The sequence below is a fragment of the Chinchilla lanigera genome, unplaced genomic scaffold (genome assembly GCF_000276665.1).
Source record: "Chinchilla lanigera isolate Chin_1 unplaced genomic scaffold, ChiLan1.0 scaffold00138, whole genome shotgun sequence".
NCBI classification, from domain to species: domain Eukaryota; kingdom Metazoa; phylum Chordata; class Mammalia; order Rodentia; family Chinchillidae; genus Chinchilla; species Chinchilla lanigera.
This window is the reverse complement of record NW_004955539.1, coordinates 1947239-1955528: the sequence shown is the minus strand read 5'-3', so window position 1 is coordinate 1955528 and position 8290 is coordinate 1947239.

Sequence of the window (8290 nt, the reverse complement as noted above, 5' to 3'; positions counted from 1 at the left end):
TACCTCAATGTACATTTAAATATTACTCCCTCTATCATGCCTTTACTGAGCACAATTCTACCCTTTGTGAATGTATAGATTAATCTCCATAAAATATTCTTCTAAATGACTGAGAGCATGAAAGCTTCCCTGCATGAATCACATTCATTACAAACACTGAATTATGCCTTAAAAATGCATTTGCACTTGTGAAGCTGTATACACTATTGACTGGCACAAAACACCTGAGGACTGCCTGGTACAAAGTAAGTTCAGAAACTATTAAAAACAACAGATAAAAAAGACATCAGAACAAAGATTCTAAAATTCTAGAACAACAAGTGAAAGAAGAATAATTTATAAGAATATAACATCAGGGGCTGGGGATTTAGCTCAGTGGCAAAGCGCCTGCCTGGTAAGTGCAAGGTCGTGAGTTCGGTTCCCGGTACTGGAGAAAAACCAAAAACCAAAAAAAAAAAAAAAAAAAAAGAATATAACATCAGTCTTTAAGCATGACTACTGAATTCTTTTTTTAAAAAAAGCACTCAGGGAAGAGGCCAGAAAAAGGAGAGGATAAGACTTCTTGGAACTGGAGACTTCTTAAAAGAGATTAAATACCTGAAGATAGGTAAGAAGCCACTTACATTAAAAAAGAGATCATAAAACTACATTTTAGGTCGGAATGATACACATACTCAGAGTTTTTTTTTATTTTAAAGAGAATAGTAAAAAAAAAAAAGAACAAGAGCAAAATACAAACAAAAGAAAGAAAGGACATTAAAGATGATACGGGGTTTCAAACCAAATGATAAGTAAGTTATACGTTTTGGGATTGTAGACATTTCAGTCTCCTGAAGGAGAGTATAACTGAACTTCCCAATTAGAATAATGCTATAAACCTGAATGCACTTATAACCAGAGTTTAAACAGTTAAGCCAACCATCCAATACCATATGAGTGCAAATTGAAGGCTTTCTTAAATAGTTCCAATATTAAATTCTAATGCTTAATATCATACTGGAAAGGTGATATCATCTTTAGGAAACAAAAACATTATTTTACTCTAGCAAGAGAGCAAAGAATTACAATGAAGTTAAAATGACTAAAAAGTTTGAAAGATAATCTGAACTCTATAAAAAGTGCATGTTATGATTTCCTTGAATTTTATTTTCCATGAGGACAGATATTGTTTTGTTCCAACGCTGGAGCCCTAGTGCTTAGTACACTTTCTGGAATAAAATAAATGTTCAAAACAGATTTGCTACATGAATAAAACAGAAGTATTTCTGTTCCCCTCAATACTTTTCCTCATAGTGATTGAGACACAAACACTTTAGTTAAGAAAGTTGTTTGTGAGGACAATGAAAAGAGAAACTATTGATTCTTTTCTATAAGTCTGATAGCGAGCAGGATCCTCAGGCGCTAGAAGGCTATGATACATGATAGAAAGAATAAAGTTAAGGGAATATGAGGAAATGTGCGAAACCCAAGTAAGAGACAAATAAGGATCAGAGACCTTGTCTAGGCCAAAGGCATTGAAATTATGGTGAGCCTGTTCCCTTCATATATCCATTGCTGAATTTTCAAACCTATCCATTTTGCTGTAATCAAGTAGATTAAGGCTTAATTTCTTATTATTTCAAATGACATATGAATGTAATCTTGGAAATCACTACAAGTACTGCAAATTTGATCTTTAAACAGTCTGAGAAAAATCAGCCCAATGACTTCTTCATTCCACCAGCTATATAGCACACTATGTGTAACTGCCTATGGCCCTTCCCTTAGTGTGCTTTGGAGGTAGAACACAAACAGAGATATGGAAAGTTATAATTTTAATAAGTTCTAGTACCATGACACACAATGACTACAAAAGTTCCCCACTGCCTGTAGTTTTTGCCATCTCAGAAGACTGATCCTGATTAGCAAAGATACTTTTTGTTGCTGTTAAATAAGATAAGCATAAAAAAATTGTTTGGAACTGCCTTTTTAGTACTCCCATTCTATCTTTTTGTATTTTCATGACCTTGAAAAAAGATGAGTGGAAAACAACCTCAAAAAAGGAGGGAAGCAAGATCAAGGATTCTGAGCCCTTGAGAAGGTTATTGTATTGGGGAAAGGACACCTATCAGCTGAGTCCTTGTTTAGAGCAAGGGAAACACAGAACATATAAAGGAAGAAGGTATTGTAAGTATTGTTTACAGCTTCTGAAAGGAAAAGGTCTATATTTTTCTTCCCTTGATTACTGTAGGTTTATACACACATATTGCATATGACTATCATATATATGTATGGAAATGCAGGGTGGTATGAGTATGCTCACGCACATACACACAAAATTTTTCCTCCTCTCCTTTCCTCCCTTGCTTCTTACCATTATTTTCTATCAGGATTATTGCTGGCATTTAACTTTACAGTGTATCCTTTGGGCCACATAGCAGGTAGAATTAAAGGAGTATTTAGTACCAACTAGACATGGGTATTATGACTGGCAGGACCAGGTGTTGGCGGAAAGGAAAGCAACTTCATTTGCAGAAGCGATCGAAAGCGTATGGTTTCTGTATGGAAGTTAAATCTGCTTAGAAGAATGAGGATGGTTACTAAGTAGCCAGCATGCTGGTTACTACTCTGTGGTCCTTCAGCTCCAAATAATCATTTGTACACAATGCTCTGTGCTGCTGGCCTTGGAACTTGGCACATCCCACCTCATTGTTAGTTTGCTCCCTGTCAGGTTTTGCCAGTGGGGGCAGCAGAAGGAGGCTTCGAGGTTTCAAGACAAACAAGAGACCTGATCCTTCCCGATTACTTGCTGATCCTCTCAGCAGTCACCTAACCACTGTCCTTTACCCAGGCAGAAGCAGTCAGGTCCAGTGTGGAGTTTCTTTCCCAAAGCCAGGTCTCTGTTCATCCACGATGGCTGTATTGCAGTTACGTGCTTATAGAGTCACAGATAAACTTCCTGCACCAGAGGCCCAGAAGATCTAGGTTCTTTTCAAATTCTTGTTATGTTTTTCTTTTCAAATTCTTAACTTATCAACGAATGTCATCTTTATGGAGCTGGTTTTAGAGCTGTTTGTATATTAAAAACAGGGTTATTATGATTCTCCTTTACAGTCTACCAATGAATTGTGAATATTAGAAAATACCTGTGCAGCTTCTTAAATACAAAAAATATATAACTGTGAGTTAAGATTCACTATGGCCGAAGAAATAATTCTCCATATTAAGCCTTTTGGAAAATACACAGGCATCAATCCAGATGAATGACTAATAAACTGAAAAACAGTCAAATAATAGTACAGCAACAACTGCACAAAAATATGGTTATTTTCTTCCCAGAGAAATTACTTAATGAAAAAAATTAAACTTCAAGTAGATCTACTAGAAACAGGGAATTCAGTGCAATATGACAAACATCAAATGTGCTGGTGTGGTTAGTTTTTTTGTTTTCCCTCTAGCTTGTTTTGTTTTGGGAAGGGAGTGCAACAAGGCATGAGATAAGAGTTTGTTTACTCAGGAAAGCAAGGAAACTGGTAAGAGTAAGGCAAATTCTGACTGACCAAATTTGGAATGGAATCTTTGCTCAAACTCTAATGCAACATTCCCCCAAGAATTGTTTATTAGTAGTGGGCTGAGGCAAGGCACAAATTAAATGCCATGGTGGAAAAAAGAATCAGAGCAAACCAAAAGAAAAAAGAAGTGTAAAGTCTCTTGACATCCATAAACAACAATTAGAAGGCATCACTGTCATGCTGAGGTAGAAGTCCCAAGGCTAAATGGCTAGGAGAAGCAAATATACAGTCTGTTTTGACCTACTAAGAAAGGCGAAAACTATAAGAGAGTCCACTTTCAGCTTCGTTAAAATAATTCCAGGAAGATTCCTCTATTTCTTGGAATATTCTGCAATTGGTCATTTAAATATTGTGGCACATTTGTGTAAATCAGTTTAAAAATAAGGCATAATTAGAACCTGACCTGCCTGTACTTAGGATATTATTGCCAAGTATATTTTGGGAGTAAGTTGCGGTTCTGTGGCAGTTGTTCCTCTGAAATTAGGTATTTCTCTATCTATTATCTAACTCTCTGCCTATCTATCTATCTATCTATGTATCTGAATTCCATTTTGCTCTCAGTTCTACTTGAGAAGCCAAGTCCCTAACACCTATATTATGTTCACACTCCTAAAAGCAACATGTTTCTCTTCTTTCTTGTGACACCCTTCTTGAAGTTTTCATAATTTGGACACCAAATTTTACATAATTCTTATCTGGTATCTTCTTTGATTTTGTTTCTTTTGCATGTGTAGTGTATTTCAATTTCGAGCCCTTCCAAATGATTTAATTTCTTATTTTATACAACATTTCCTGTTAATGTCCTTTCCAAATATGCCTGGCACACGGTAAATTTGACTCTGTATTCTGGAGGAATATCAAAGTTTTGGACTATGTCATCTCCAGAAGGACATACAAGTTGATGACCTTACCATCTGATGGAAGGGAATGTTCTGATTTTCTTAATTTCCTTGAACACGTGCCATAGAAGCCTACCATTATTGCCCCAAACTATAGTACTTCACAACATCTAATAAAAGTGAGAAATTTGGTAAAGATGAGCATTCCATCATTCAAGGACATTTTCATTTAGTACATTAAAAACATCATTTATTGTAACCTAATCTCATCTGATTATCACAAAAATGAGAAGTACTACAGGTCAAAGGCAGCTCCTTTCACCTTAATATCCAAAGACTGATGGTTATAGGACTTCATTAAAGATTTAATGAATTCAATTTTATTGTTCAGCAGGTTATTTGCAGCGAGATTACATTAACTAAGTTTATATGTTATTGAAATTCTTGAAATCCAATACAAAAAAAAACAATTTTTTTATTCCTAAAATAGATCAGAAAAGATTAGTTTGTCTTCAGTATACATTGTTGTCTCTTTTCCTATGCATTTATCAAATTAACCACTGAGATGAGAATAGGAAGGGTCAGTGGTTCTGGTTTGGTTTTATTTTATTAGTATATTTTTGCAACAAGTAGAAATGAAATAGGCCATTCATTGATGGTACTGCTTTGTTTTAATTTTGGAGGGTTCCTGTGTACGTGGTATATGATGTGATGTGTTTCCATAGGAATTCTGAGGGTTAAACTTGTTTTCTTTCCAGAAGAGCTCTGAGTGCAAATGTGTTTAATATAGAAGTTGCAGAATGCTTGCTTAACAAAAAGTTAATTACTTGAAGTAGGTAGTAATTTGAATGAGAACAAAAACCTACTTGAGAGCTGTGTGTAATTTATAAAATGTATGCATGACTATGCTAAAATGTCATTTGTTTCTCCTTTATCCATTCATCCCTTCTAGGCTAGTCTATTCTTGCCACCAGTCTTAATAAATGATGCAAGCTGAACCTCTAAAGAACTGGACTTACCTTATATAGTAATATTTAATCATGAGCTGAAAGACTCACATGTATTTACTTTTGAGCTGAAATGCACTTAACTACTAGGTCTTATCAACCCTACTACAAAAATAATATATGAAAGTATATCCTTATAGGATTTCCACTATGCTTATGTAGTACAGCTTCTTCTCCAACATACCACTGTTTTTAGAAATTTCTTTTACAAAAATATGACTAATTTTTATTGGTTTTTTGAAAGGAACAATTCATGTTTAATTGTTTGATCAATCTTGATTCAATTGTTTGATCAATCAATATATCTGGTAATCTGAGCAACTACTTTGAAGATAACAATAAGTAATACAACAACCATTGTTGATTTCCTGTCATCTAGTTTTGTTGTTATTCTGTATTGTTATTATAGTTTTTGTGTTGCTCTGTTTTTGTCTTTGGTGTTGTTTTTGGCTTCTGTTCTTTCTCTTTAAAATAAAAAAAACATCTGACAAAATTTTACAAATACTTTTTAATCAAAGAGAAATTCTACTTAATATATTTCATGTCCTTTAAGTTTGCAAAATATAAACAGCAAGTCATCAGGCATTGGTTTAGCCATTCCCCAAATTTTAGACTGGAGAATGGCACTTGCTTTACTTTAATCCAGAATTCTTCCCACTGAAAGTAGAGATATAAGTGGAAAATCAGACACACAGAAGCATGGCCCTCACACAGCGATGTGCTGCCATTTCTTAAGACAGGTTCTCAAGAAGAAAATCAGAGTAACTAGCAGCAAGACTCCTCTCTCTTCAGAGCTCAAGAAACACCTGTGTTCTCTTGAAACACAGGCAGAGAAATGAAAGGCTCCATCATTATATGGTCCATTTGTAATTTTTATCACTGCCTTTAGTACTTGGATCCTATAGTTTCTTCCATTCTTGATATTCTTTCATCCATAAAGATAATAAAAATAAAATTTTATAAAATAGCTTCAGCAATAAATGCAAGTAAAGTGCCCAACAGCTTTATTTTTTTTTTCCAGCAGCTTTAATTGTGTGGGGAAAATATTGGCTAGAGGTCATCTCATGAACATTTTTTACTTTGAAATATTTTTACTACAGCATGGTACTAATAACATCTGATAATGTAACTTAGAGATCAGCACTTCCAACAATGAATATCTAAGAAAGTCAATTAACAGTTGATATAGTAGACGCTATATCTTTCTGAATAGTTATTGAATGGCTGAGATTGAATTAATTTGCATATAATTTATCACACTAATATGATTTCAGGTATAATTGCATCACATCATGTCAGGTTTAACTTTCTTTTCTCTAAAAATAGCATGTGCTACTCCTATGACACAATGATCTTAGATTGGAAAATACTGGTTTTTTAAATCATTACGAATCTAAAAAATATACCTTTCTACAGACAAAATAATGAAACTACTTGCCCCAAAACACTTGAATATTTCATGGATGCTTAAAAATCACAAACCTATGTGTCCTTTGGTTGCTTTTTATCTCCTTTGCCTTTCTGTTTTCCAATAAATATTCAGTGACAAGATTCAAAAGAAATCATTTTATATATTCTTTCCAGGGCCATTACAGGGAACTCTGTTGAGATAATGGCAATGCCCACTTCTTGGGTTCTGGAGTACGGAAGATGAGGCTCTAGACTAGAGTCTGTCAAACGTGACCTTTAAAATAATAGTGATGGTAATACAGTTACAATGCTCAGCTCTTCAGCAGTTATTGTTGTGGAAATTAATTCTTTAAAAAAATTGATACTAGACTAAATGAGACTATAAAGTTAGATAAAAGATATTAGAGGGAATAAGACCTCTTGGATTTATTTTAAAACAATAGCCCTTGTTTTTGAAGTAAATTAAAATATGCAAAAGTAAGCCACTTAATGAACCCCATAAGGTACCCACCACATTGTTTGGGTTTTGTATATATAGAAGCTTGTTTTCATTATGCATAGAAGTAAATAACAGTTTTGCCGAAAAAGTACAGTACTAGGGGTTTGGCAAACAGGGTACTAATTAATCCTTGTGAAATTCAGGGAGATTGAGTTTGTCCTTCCCATTTTACAGACAAGGTGATGAACGCTCAGAGAATTTACCTCTTAAAGCTATTAAATTGTGAAGCAATAATTGTATTTCAAATCGATTTGGAGTTAAATTTTGCACCCTTTCAATCCTGATAGCTCTAATTTTGTGTTTCTTTCGCATTTATAAAACTGCTTAGATCTCAAAATTCTGTCACTGTCTTGGACATTCATTAGAGACTCCACCCTCAGTGAGACCCCAGTATTGGCTTTATCCAAACATCAAGTGTGTCAGATGAGAGGATTTCAGAGTTAAATATGAGTGATTAAAACAGAAACAACTTTAAGGAGCCTTTAAACCCTAGAACTCAGATAAAGTACAATATTGTGGACATAAAAGTTAGCAGAAATTCTCTGGAATGGCAATTTTTCCTACACAATTGCTGTCTCTTGGCGTGGAACCAAAGGACAGTTTTCTCATGGCAAACTTATGTGGGTAGATATTACTCAATTTGAGTCAGAGTGGGGAATTAGAAGCTGCAGTTTTGAACAGAAAAAGAAGGTAGTCAATCACAGATACATGACACTAACTCACACAGATGTTCTGTTTGCCTCTGACTCACTCTTTGAGGCTTGGAAAGGAATATGTTTTATTTTTGATATAGTAATCGGATACAGTCACACCATAGCTCATGTCTTCACATTAGGCCTTTTCACCTTTGTTTTATGGCCCTTATTTTGACCTAAGTTTTTGAGTTTTCCAAAAGAACTTTAAAAAATAAAAGTGGAAGTTCTGGTAACAGGATTAATTGGGAAAGCAAGGTGTAAGTTTACATTCCTTTTTTTTTTTTTTTTT